This window comes from Thermobia domestica, chromosome 14 (genome assembly GCF_964235325.1).
Source record: "Thermobia domestica chromosome 14, izTheDome1.hap1.1, whole genome shotgun sequence".
NCBI classification, from domain to species: Eukaryota; Metazoa; Arthropoda; class Insecta; order Zygentoma; family Lepismatidae; genus Thermobia; species Thermobia domestica.
In genome coordinates, this window is record NC_137467.1 from 91550109 (window position 1) to 91564229 (window position 14121).

The 14121-nt window shown below is 34.5% G+C and overlaps 1 protein-coding gene across 5 annotated transcripts in view; it reads right to left on the minus strand.

Annotated features, from left to right (window-relative positions):
* LOC145670265 (uncharacterized) overlaps nt 1–14121 on the minus strand; it is a 325665-nt gene that overhangs the window by 195313 nt on the left and 116231 nt on the right. For 4 of the 5 annotated variants that reach the window (XR_014128248.1, XM_081738687.1, XM_081738688.1 and 1 more), the window contains one exon: nt 7061–7121. The exons of the other annotated variant lie outside the window; for it this stretch is intronic. The gene's annotated coding sequence lies outside the window, so the exon portion shown is untranslated. The remainder of the gene's footprint in view (nt 1–7060; nt 7122–14121) is intronic. 5 annotated transcript variants of the gene reach the window in all.

The following is a 14121-nucleotide window of genomic DNA, read 5'->3' on the forward strand; positions in this document are numbered from 1 at the left end:
TTTTTTCACGTACATTTCATTCATCGCTGACAAAACTCAGAACGTCATAATCTGATTGAAAATGGAAAGAACGAAGTTACTGAAATAAGCAATTCATACTAGACTAACAGATATAGACATCCATGTTGCTGATTCCAACAGCTCCTGCTGATACCTTACTTTAAAAATTTCATGTATATGTGTATGTTCTATGCAGTAGTCAATTGGTCGCGCGACTTGTATCCGGGTATCCGGGTCTTGTTCTGGGTAAGCTCAGACCCAGTGACTAGGACAAAACCCGGAGACTTAGACAAATCCGATGACCCTAACAGACCCGGAAGTAGCCAAAAAATCAGCTCTGAATATAACTTCAGAATTCCATACTTAATTAATAGTGTAACTTCATCCATCTTGACTCTGGAACTACTACTTAAATATTTAATACTTTTCTGACCAAAGTATATACTTATTTATTACAATTAAAACAAGGCGTAATAGTTTCGGTAACTTAACGTTATCCTCATCAGACGTTAGCTGGAAGAGATATCTTTATAATATTAAATCGTTATTGTTATATAATTTTAATCATTGCGTTTTATTATTTTAAATTTTTACCATGTGACAGTCAGGTATGGTCATAATTTACTGTTTCATTTTAAATTTATAATTGTTTTCTTAATTATTTTCACTTTTCACTTTTATTATTATTGTTTTAATAAATTATTCCAAATATCAGTTAATTTTAAAGTTTCTTCTCAATTCAATGTTCTATCATATAATTTTATTTCTATTGCTTCTCTTAATATTTTCTCATATCCGTGTCTTTTATCCTTCAATTTGATCTAACAATCTATCATATGATTAATGTATTTTAAGTCCATTTGTCCAGTTCATTAATCTTTCACTTCTTTCTCATTTAATCCTCCGCACTTCTTTCCATTTCCTTATTATTGTTCCATTCTCTTTTTCTAGACCTTGGACCCCTTCCCAATCTATATCATGTCATGTTTCTTTAACATGTTTGTGTATAGCATTAATTTCTCTTTTTAAGTCTCACATTGTCCCTATGTTCCACAAGCTTTTCCCTTCTTTCTGTAATGTGAAAATATTATTTTAATAATTTATTAAAATAATAATAATAATAAAAGAGAAATGTGAAAATAATAACAATTAAGAAAACAATTTTATTATACATTTAAAATAAAACGGTAAATTATAATAATATCTGGTTGTTACATATTAAAAATTCCCAAATTATTATTACAGATAACTACATATAATATGTGGAAATGTTGTTAAATCATTGAATACAGACAAGCTTTGTCTAAATCCTCGTTTTAACATGGATATTATTGAAAGAAATGAACTCATTTCTTAGGATTTAACAAACTGTTTCTACATTTATTCACATATTCTTTTGAATTAATACAGGAAGGCAGCAATTATGTACACATTGCCCCTTAAGAAATACAATTTGTCTTCCCTCGAAATTCATGTAAATCTACACCATCCAATGATATTACACCTTATTTGCATAGTATGTCGTCCAGTTGTATAAATGTTCAGTGTTGTCCCTTGTGTTAGAGAAGAAACACCTCATCTAGTTCTTTTCCATGTGGTAAGGTGCCAAGAACCGACGACACGTTGCCACGTTGGATAGCAATAGATATGCGTTGAATTAGCTAGGAAAGATGTTGAACGAATATCTCCAGTAACGATAGAAATGCGTCTGCCTACTTCTCTAATAAAATCAAGAATTGCAGATCCCCCAAGCACTACTAGTCTCGATGGCAATTGGAGCAAAAATAAATTTCTCAAGGAGGTTGTTATATTTCCTTTGCTTTTCTACTTCTCTACGACTAGCAACATGACAGTTAAAGGGAGACTTGAATGGGCAAATGTATCTGAACACGTAAAGTCCCATACTAGTGATTTGCCTTTCAACCAAGGCATTTAAAAAATTTAAAAATATAAAATGCAATCATTTAAATTATATTACAATAAAAATTTAATGTTATGAAGATATCTCTTCCAGTTAACGCCTGACGAAAATAACGTTAAGTTATTGCAACTGTTACGCCTAATTTGAATTTTAATAAATAAGTATATACTCCGGTCAGAAAAATATTGATTAATTAGGTTCCCAGTTCGAGCTCGAACATTCATTTGATTGATTTCCAGTATGACATTTCTTAACCAAGATCAAGATACCGTGTCTTACATTTTTCAAATATAATTTCATGTTTATCCATCAACCATACTAAAAAAAATAATACTATGGTCTTTGAACATTGACTACACAAAAGGATATAACACTGTTTTCTACTTGTTCTACAGCGAATTTTACAGGTTCGCTCGATTAAACTTTGACGGTCCCTTACAAGGAAAAACATCCCTGATAAACTTTTTAGTTACTTTTCAGGCAATACTTTGACACACAGATAAGCAGACAACGAAAATAATAGGTTTAGTGAGACGATAGATAGAAAGGAGGGAGGACGAAAGATTCGTGTTCGTCTTTAGAATTACATACGCAGCCTCACAGATACTCCGTATGTATATCACGCTGTTTTCTCGTCTCCGGGTCACTCCAAGGAATAAGTCTTTTCAGATCAGACCGGGTCGTTGGTAAAAATACAATTTCCTTGACGTTCCTCAGGACTAAGAGAAAACCTAAGAATACGAGCTATCCACCTAAAATTCCCACGTTCGGAATGTACACTCATGTCCAAAATCATTGCGCATGTCTATAAATGTGTTGTTGTTGGAATATAATTTGATAACGAACTCGCCCGGTATTTCTTATAATGTTAGTATGTGTATAATTAGCAAAGACATGTATGTGGCAAAGCTATTTTATAAACTAGGAAATACGTGTAAGTATAATTAAAAATTTCTGCATGTTTCTTTTTAAAGCATGCATACGTATGAATATTTTTCACTAACTCTGTTTCCTTACTTTCTTGATATTCAGTACAAAATGGTTGTGGTAATTCAACACACTGGCTCGGTGTCACCCGAGATGTGTTAAATTTTGGTACCAAGCCCTTGGTGTTAAAGTTACATTACTAAAGTTGTAGTCATGCTGGGACTAATGGCGTGCATTAAAATTGATTTGTTCTAACACCATCATTTTTACTATGTAGGATTGCAGCAAACAAAGGCACATTTATGTTTCGCATGTTTTAAGACTTTCTTGCTACTTTATGCTTCAAAAAAAATACCTACGAAGACCACTAAAGATATTTTAAGTGAAAGATATGTATTTTATATGAGTGTGTAATGAACTTACATTGCAAAGTTCCATCATAGATATCAGTCTATTGCAGTATTCATAATATTCAGTATATTGGTATTATGGATATCAGTAAAATAATGCCAATATATTCAGTCGCATTGGTATTATTTCCAATTCTTCCACTGTCAAATGATCTACTGCAAAGCTAGTTACTATAACAACTGCACAAAACAGGGAGAAAATACATGTAAGATAAGAAATTGAATACAAATAATAAAGAACGTCTAAAATTATATATGAAAAAGGAATCTGAGTAAATACATTGAAAAGACTTGGACAACAAATTCGCTTATGTACGGAAAGCTTTAGAAACTTACCCACCCACACAAGAATATCCATACGTAATTGTATGCAAGTGAATACCGGAATTTTCAGATATGTAGGCACTTTGATTTCCGTTTTGTGTGCTGTGTAAGCGGTTTCTGTTGAATAGCTTCATCAGCTACTGATTGCAATATTCCTGCACCGTGTTCTCTTCATTCAATGGAAATATTTTTTTTCTTCGTTTTTTGAAACAGCATTCACAATTTAGCCTGACATTGGGAAGCAGTGTCGCAGATACAAATTAATTTGTCTGACGCTTGCAGTTTGTTTCACACAATTCTTCATTCCGTGCCTTAAAAAAAAGGGAAAATCGCTTTTCACATTTATATTCGTGCTAGCTATTGAAATATGGCTTACAAGAGACGGTTTGAAAGTACACACATATGAAATATTGTCATATATTTGTATCATCAGCCATGCTTATTTAAAACTGTTCAACGTACATACACATTACCGTTAAAAAAAAGGAACATGCACCAGACAATAAAACATTTATATCTGTCATCAGACATCGTCGATAACTCCAAACGCAACACTGATACAACTGTACTAATTCCTTTACAGGGTATTTCAAAAACATTCTTTATTCATATGGAAAGTAAGTACAATCAACTGAGTAGAGCCTCACATTTGGAGTACCCACGAGACGTGAGTATCTTCGTGGCGAGATAGACGATTCCAGTACAAATACGTATATACACTTTCCGAGACAATACTACTTTCACGACGAATTTTCGAGACGAGACTACTTTCGCGACAACTTTCCGAAACGACATATCCTCAATTGTTGCCTCGTAAGCAGCCTTACTCATATTTATCCAATGGGTCTGGAAACGCACATTCGTTCTCACCGTGAAATAAAACAGAATAAAAAAACTCTGCTGAAGACAGTAAAAGAAGCACACCTAGAAATTCTAATTTCATCCAATTGATGTCAATCGCTAGACAAATTCTTGTCCACGAGCTTTTACATCGAGAATGGACTGAAACAAGATGTGTATTCGCCAGTATTATTCAACTGTGCTCTGGAGTACGTTATAAGGAACATCAAAGACAGCAACCAGGGCTTAGAACTGAATGGTATTCACCAGGTTATGGCGTATGCTGATGATGTAAATTTAATAGAAAATAACAGGAAACCAGTAGAAAGAAATGCAGAAGCAGAGAAAACTAAATACATGGAAGTTCACCGGGATTCTAATACTGAAAATTTTGGATGCATTAAAATATCAAATAATACTTTCCACAAAGCAGTTAGATTCAAATATCAGGATTAACAGATGAAAACCATATTCATGAAGAAATTAAATGTCGACTAAAAGCAGGGAATTCGTGTTATTATTCAGCTCAAAATCTTTTGTCGTCGCGAATTCAGTCGAGTAATTTGAAGCTTAAAATATATAAACCGATAATCATACCTGTTGTCCTATATCGTTGCGAACCATGGTTGCTTACTCTGAGGGAAGAATGTAAACTGAAAGTGTTTGAGAACAAGACTCCGAGACGAATATTCGGACTCAGGAGGAACGGGAATGGGGAGTGGCAGAAACTTCAAAACGAGAAACTGCATAATTTATACCGTTTACCAAACATTATTAGGGTCATCAAGCCTAAGAGGCTAAGGTGGGTAGGCCATGTAGCCAGAATGGAAGAAAATAGGAACGCTTTCAAAGTTTTAACTGGAAGTCCAATCGCAAAACGACCATTAGGAAGACCTAGGCACAGCGACCATTAGGAAGACCTAGGCACAGATGGGAGAACAATATTATAATGAATCTCGCAGAATTAGTAATACAAAGTAGAAACTGAATCCAGTTGGCTAAGGACACAAGTCAATGGAGAGATTTTGTGAACGCGGCATTGAACCTCCGGGTTCCATTGGCCAAAAAGTTCGTTAGTTACATGTCAATCGCTGGAGGATATGATGCCATCTAAACGTGCAGTGTATAACTTCTAGTAATCTACAGTTATACACCTTTGTTTCAATAGAAAAATATAGCATATGGATAGGCACCCTTAAAGTTAGTTACCCGAAGGATGTTAATGAATTAACTCCATTAAGAAACTCGCCCATGATGATCGCTCTAGCCATCTACTGCATAAAACAGAATGCGAAAATTCGTTTTCGTTCCAATAGTTATCCTGGGGAGTGGGATGTACTATATTACAATCTTATGAAATCCACTAGCGTGGTCCTAATAATATTGCAATCTTATAAGGTCTACTAGCGTGATCCTAATAACTTTAAAATCTTACAAGACTCACTATTGTGATCCTAATAACATAATAGTAAAAGAATCATGCGTATTATAGACAACCAGTGGCGGCGATTGGGCATTAAAAGTGTGTGTGTAGTGTGGGACAGACGTTATCTGAATATTTGTATACCAATGTTAGTTTTCCTGGTTGTTTCTAAGACTTTGTTTGAAGAAAGGTTGTGTAACTAATAGGATACTATCTTTTTCAGTTAAAATACCGTATATATGTATTTCATATTTTATTAAGTCAATTGACAAGAGCAACGCAAATAGGTACTAGTCCTTTGTATTCTTAAACGACAAAAGTGTAAGACGAGATTTGATTCCTTGCTCATGAACATCTTAAAATTCTAACTGAAAAATTGTGTGATCAGATTATTTAATAACACGTTTGTAAAACAAATAAATAGAAAGGATAATATTAATCATATTAATGAATAATAAGGCTTGTTTTGCAAAAGTTATATTGAAACAGGGGATTAATGAACAAATTACATTTTTAATTCCACACATGCCATTAAATGTATGTTATTACTCTTAGAAAATGAAAGACAGTAAATACTATAGAAATGCTACGACATTTAAAGAAATACGCAATTACAATATAAATTGCTAATAACCAATACGTAGTCACGCAATGGCAAACATTATATGACATCATTTTTTCTATGCACCAGTAATACATACAAAAACTTTACATTTCTAAATGAAACTATATACATTAAAGGGTCACTTCATAAAGTAGGGGACAACTTCCCCCTCTTGTCTCCCTAATCGCCGCCCCTGTTGACAATCAATATTTCTTTGCTACTGTGCAGGTTGCATAAAAGCAAATAACTATAGATTTTAAACGGACTATGTATTGCCGCAGTTAAAAGAACCATTTCCCCGCAAATATGTTACCAAATCGACTTTATTAACGGACTCGGTCAGGTCATTGCTCTATCTATATCTAGCTATCTATTGCACAAACAGAATTCAAAGATTTGTTTTCGTTGAAGAGTTATAACGTGGAGTAATGAACACATACAGCCTTTACATTACATTAATATAATCTTAATAAGTAAATTTTCCCAATTTTCAGTACAGCTATCTAGTAAATTAACTACCAAGAACTTTATCACAAATTTCATTATACACAATCAAGAGAAAATGCTTATGTTCATATGAGCAGACGTATTTAAAATGAATCCATACATACCTGAGTTTTAACGTGGTTAAATCCAATGTGAAAATTCTATGAACTAGATATTTCTAAGTCCCTAGGAAAGAAATTTGAAAAAAAAAGTTAGAAATCAGTTGTTAAAAGTGTCAACAGATGTTACAATATATGTGTAATCAAGTGAACAAGTGTGAACATGTGAAATTTATTCACACTATGTTTCAGCTCTTTCATAACCATAATACAGGCACGATTTTCAAATATGTTAATATATCGAGAACCACCGACAGAAAAATAAGGCTTTAAAGTGCACATTTTACCCCAATAGTGAGATAATTTGCGCATATGTGGGAATTATACATATATTGACTAATAGATATGCTCAGTACATGAACAAAAATAAATCAATAAACAGTTGAACAAGTAAACAAGTAAATAATATGTGGTCAAACACTACAAAATCACTACAGTTACTTTTTGTATCAGTTCAACTGTTTACCAGTTTTATCAGAACACTACATTCTGAATATGTTCATTAACTAAAATATACATACGTTGTACAAAAAGAGAAAGAACACAAACTATCATACTTTTAACACAATCCGAATACAAACATGTTCTTTTATGTAGGATATAATATTTTAACGCACTTTTTTTTTCACATTTCACCTATTAAAAATAATCAAACTTTCAGCCATAGCAATCCAATAGTATTGTTCTCACAGCAGTTCATCTGTACTCGAATAGATAGGATTATCAAACGTCCTGTTTTGACATGGGACAGTCCCAGTATTCCGCTGGTTTACATTTTCTCCGCTTTTCAATCATGTTTTAACCTCTTTTTTCGTATGCCCTACTCTCACTGATTATTTTAAAATAATATTTTTGCACTCCATACTTTTATATCAACAGTTGTGTATGCAATCTTAATTTATAGTATGTTTGAATATATGGGTAGGGCGTATCATATGCAATTAATTTATAATCTTTGAGTCGACGATGCATGCTACTGTCTTATGCTTCTTAGGTATCTTCTACAGGTAGAAAGAGTGAAAATAAATCTCCCACCAAATTGGCACGGTTTGGAATAGCAGAGATATGGTAATATCGAAACGGAATCTCGAAAAATTGCAACTACTTAAAAAAAATGAAGAACTGTGTGTTTCGACTATTGTTACGCTCGAGATGAAACAAACCTGTTCTAATACAAACAATTACACTTGTCGAGACAAAACATTGCTTTTAAGATATCTAATCGAGATGGACAGTCTCAATTTTTGTTTCGTTGGACCCCGTATTCTGACTACACACTTTCCAACTCAATAAATAAATGAATAATGAAAATAACGCCAGCTGGTCAGCTTAAGCTCTACTCGATTTCGTGCATTTTTTTTTTTTTTGAAGTATTCCTGTTTGTATAATAGATCAAACTTGAGTCACGCTTACAGTATGTTATTAAAATGTATTATTGAACATGTGGTAGATATTATTCAAAGTATACCAAGCAAAATTGATCGCATGAATATGAATCAAATAATCCTTCTGTTTTAAAATTCCTTTTATATATATTGATGTATTGATACATCTTTAATGCATAAAACTGACCATAAACACAACCACATCTCATTCTATATTTTAAAGCACTTGAATGTAGTACAGTTTTCAACAGTCTAAAATCTATAACTACATTTCAGTTCTTCTAAAAGTTGCTGAATATAACGCCGATATTCCTCTACTCTTTGATTGAATGCGGCATTTGTTTACTTTTAATTACAACACAATAGAATGATAAATAAAAGTAATACTAATACATGATTGCGAAACATGGTCGCTTACTCTGAACGAAGAATGTAAACAAAGTATTTGAGAACAAGATCCTGAGACGAATATTTGGACAAAAGACGAATGGGAATGGGGAATGGCGGAAATTTCATAACAACAAATCATATACAGTGAAACCTCTACTAACGGACACCTCTATAAAGCGGACACCTCTCATAACGGACATATTTTGTAATCCCCAAACACTGTAATAGGAAAAACCATGTTGACAAACCTCTCTAAAGCGGACACTCTCTAGTACGGACACGGACAGTCTTTTCTGTCTCTTATAAGTATTATTTACCTCCATATTACGGACACTTTCTCTAGAAACAAGTTGAAAAATACAGAAAAAATACATTTTCAGAAATGCATACATATATCACCAAGGAAACATTGTAATAACATTTTTCCTTGTCAACTGGCTGTTCAGAAACTCAGATGAAGCGTCTTTGTTTAACAACACCTTCATATCCTTTGCTTGCATTCCACTCCCACCCAACCTGTTTTAGAATCAAGTGATTGACAGTTGCCTGCCATTTGGGATGACACGTCATTTTACTGTTTTGCTGGAATCAAGCAGAAGACATGTTTGGTAATTTTTGTTCACGTATTCGCATATTGTCTTAGTGCCTCTATTTGTAGACGGAAGCAATAAGGTGTAAGTTGTTGTGAGCTTTCGAAATGCCACGAGAAGCGCTAATGTTAAAATCGAATTGATTGAATTTTCGAAGAATACTGAGGTGTGCGAAGGATAGCTGAAAATTTTTGTATCGGTAAAACTCAAGCACCTGAGATCATATAAAATCTAGACAAGTTAATAAAGTTGTGGTGTGAAAATGACAATGAAAATTGTGTCTCATTGCTTTGAACAAAGTTGGTGTGCAAGTGAATGTTTTTATAGAGTGCGGAATGAAAAAAAAATCCTGTGTTAGAGTCGATGCTAAAAGCTAAGAATTTAGAGGTAGCAACAGAAATGAATGTTTCAGATTTCAAGGTCTCGAACGAGTGGTTAGAGAAGTTTCGGATTAGACAAAATTTCTTTCAAAGCGATTTGTGGAGAATCCGCAGATATCGACATGCCCACAATCATAGAACGGTTTGCTAAATTACCTTCAATAGTTTGTAATTACATATCACCTTATTTACTAATTTATGTAAGAAAATATCGAAACCTCTCTAAGACGGACACCTCTCTATAGCGGACAATTTTTGATTCCCAACGGCTGTCCGCTTTAGAGAGGTTTCACTGTAATTTATATCGTTTACCAAACATTGTTAGGAGAATCAAATCTTGGAGGCTCAGCTGGGTTGGTCCTGTAGTCAGAATGAAAGGAAGTAGAAACGCTTTCAAAGTTTTAACTGGAAATTCAACCGGAAAACGACTATTAGGAAGACCTAGGTGCAAATGGGAGGACAATATTAAGATGGGTGTTGTAGGAATACGAACGGAATGTTGAAAATGGATGCATTTGGCTATGGACAGAAGTAAATGAAGAGCTTTTTTGAATACGGCATTGAACTTCCAGCTTCCATAGGCCATAGAGTTGGTTTAGTTAGTTACTATTACATAGAATTAGAATGTCCACATTATATGAGAATAAGGAGATGAGATAACAGAACCTGAGTAAAATAAATATGAAATCCGGTTATTAACGTTCGACAGTTACGCCCTTTAGCCCACGGATTATTAATGAAAGTGAGCGATTATGAAAGAATTGGTAGGGAGAGAATGTGGAACGAAACGGAAAACTTAAAACATCCTTGGACACGACGTTGTCCAATATAAACTTACATTAGGTAGGATAGAACTAGGAATCTCTCGCACCAGAAGTGGGCACTCTACCACTGAGCCCTCACTGAATAAGGATGCCCTTGGAATCCAACCAAGTACACTGCATAACCTTCTTGGACGTCAGTGAAGTTCCTCGCTTTGATCACAATCTTTTTCGTACAATGCTGTATTAGGTTAGCCACTTTTGCACCACTCGCGATAATTGCTTCAGAAATTCTTTTAGTTTGTTACGTTTCAATAGAAATTTGCAAATAGAAATTCGATCGAGTAAATGTTGTTGAGTCAGATCATGTGGCATCCAAGCGTCCAGCTTCTTTTTGTAACCAACCCTCTTTAAATGATTTAACGCTGTTTGGTGATGGATGTTTATGTCATTTGCGATGTCATGATTGCTGACATGCGGATCTTGCTTCGACTTCAGCCAGAATATCATCCAGCTTGGTTGTAATTGGTCGCCCACGGCCAGGAGCATCTTGGGCATCGAAATTTCTAGAACGAAAGGGACTGAGTCATATTTTGGATGTTGCTTTTCATATCGTATCTTGTCCATATACAGGGTGGCCCAAAAATAGGTATACAGTACCGTACTGATCAGCTCGTTACATTTTATATAATTTCTTATTGTTATCCATCAAATACACTTAGTTTCTTTATTATTTGTTCTTAATGTTTTTTTACTTGTATATTAAGCTCGGAACAGCCGAAGTAAATAAACTTATAAACTAGAATGTTATACTTGGTCAATGCAGGGGTGTATCCCTACTTTTGGGCCACCCTGTATAGTACAAATTTCCTCACGGACCTGCACTGCATTTGCGCTTCTCTCAAAATAAAATTATAAAATGTAGCAATTTTGCGGAAAGGTCACTCATTTTCACATCGCAATACCTTACATTTGATAATAAGAACACATTTTGCACAACTATCAGCTGTCAAATAACGTCAGGTTTGGCCCGCTTCGACTCATATACCCTGAGATTTGGGAGATTAACGCCTCTCGTACGCAAAAGGCTGACTATTTTCTAGATTACCTGATATTAAGGCAACTAATAATATCCAGTATATACTGTAACTTACTTACAGTTTAAAAGATATATAAAGTTTTGTACCGCAAGATAGTGCTACCAACGAGACGAGATATTTCTAGTCTCTTCTGGAAATCTAGACGAGAGTCTAGATACAGTATTTTCAAATTCGAAGCAAGACGATTTCTTGTCTCGTTTTTGAGACGAGACATTTCTCGAATCTCGTGGATGACGCTAATTCACCCAAGTGATAGGTCTTAAACACTACTTTTGTGTTACATGATTCACAGTATAAACACTATGAATTGATAAAGGTGCTGCGGTAGCTCAGTGATAGAGCATTCACTTCTGGTATATAGGGTCCTTGGTTCTATCACAGTTCGCGCCAAGTGAGCTTTGTGATGGTCAAACACCGTATGCATGGGTTTTCTCGAGGTTCTCCCGCTTTCTTCCACTTTCTTCACTGCACAATTTCATTAATTTCTCATCATCATTGTCTCCTTTAGCCTAACCGGCAGTACTGTAGGACGTAAAGCAAAAATTTCATTTCATTTCATATGACTTGATAAAGTGTTTGTTTGAATATAACAAATATAGCATTTAGTCACGTTTAAAAGACGCAAGCCATTTCACAATTTATTCCAATAATAAATACGGGTTCAAATATGTTGTGTCACCCTGCGTGGATCTCTCTTTATGCGGATGGATTCTGTTAACTTCTCGATGAAATTAATAAAAATATCAGAGCATATATCAGGACTTTGGAAGAGAAAGGGCGAATCGGGATGTTGCGAAATCAAGCTGAAAGTTTTGTACTTCAAGATATCTAGAAACTATGAGAATACTGAGGGCGAACTAGGCCAAAACGCGGTATCTATGTTGTCCACATCAGTCCGATGCGAAAAAAAAAAAACATAATGATTTTTCGAGTTTGCCCTTTCTCCTCCAAGGCCCTGATATTTTGTATGTATTTACATAAACTTACAAAACGAAACGAGACGAGACGAGGAAAATTCTTCGAGAATCGAGATGAAATGAGACTTTTACAAAATTTACAAGACGATCTTATTTCTCGTCCTGTGGACAACACTACTGTAAGAGTCTGTTAATCAGAGGTTTCACTGTATTTTTTTTTTAAGTGAAACTTTAAGCGTTTGATGTTTTGTAACATTCTCAACTGCAAGAAGGAACGACCTTCCATATAATTCTGTAAGGTTGTCTGACTCCATTAATGCACTTGAATGAATGTGGGTGAGAGACGGCACGATGTAGCTTATTGTTGACTTAGAGGGAGGGTGTCCACTCAAACACATGAAACAACTCCACTTGTGTCTTCCAAAAACAAGCTTCAAGAGACTTTAGGTGTTTATATTTGCTAAATTCTTTCACACATTTATATGTAAAAAAAAAAAAAAAAAAAAAAAGTATGGAAGTTGGAACAGATATAATTTGAATGGAGATTTTGAATAAGAAAAATAATTTTTGATTTCAGATAAGGAAGACAAAAAGTATGGTGCTGGTGAGAATTGAATCGTCTACTAGTAACGTTCCCATGATTTTTCTTCTTTTTCTTTCTTTTTGTAGGAGTGTCTTGTCTTGGGGACCTCTCCAAGAAGACGTTGGGCGCCTTCGAATTAGCACTTGGGTGAACACCGACAATGTAAACAGCAAGGCGTTTAGAACCAAGAGGCTTTCCCATTCTGTTAACAACAATAGCTCGGAAAAGAAAGAAAAAAAATAAAATATGTGTGGAGGTTGAAATACCATTCCATCTATGAAAGAAAAGAAGAGAGACAGAGAGAAACAAAAATTTAAATTCGAATCATCCACTCACGTTTCTTGCCTTCAACAATGAAGCAATGACACACGATCTAAAAGAACAGATATGGAAGCAAACATAGATGAAGACGAAAAATTACATCTGTTATTCTGTTGTTTTCTCAAACGACAATTTCCCTAGTAATTTTCTCCTGTTGTGTGTAAAAAAACAAGTTCTGGAAAATTGATTTCTTGTGAATACTTTGTGAACGCTTTAAGATCTTCGTAATACATAAAGGGGAGAAAGACTCGTGAGTGATTGGTTTATCAGCAGAGAAAGAGCAACAGGCAACTTCATTCAAACTGAAATAACGGACAAAATGCTACACAAAAAGTGTGTGTGTGGGGGCGAAGGAAGATATATGCTGTCAGCATAACATCAAAAAATAACGGACGTATGGTGGAAAAATGATTTGCTTGCAGAATTTCTCTTGCTCTTGAGAGAAGATGTATCATAGTGATTGACTATAATTAGAAAGCGGTGCCGGATCACGAAAGAAAACAAAAGAGAGAGAGAGAGAGAGAACTTCTGAAGATCGTAATTCCTCCAGTAAATTTTCCATAATCAATTCCATGAAAAATTCAATACTTACTGACATCATTACAATAGACATTTCCCGCATATAATCAGGTAACGAAAA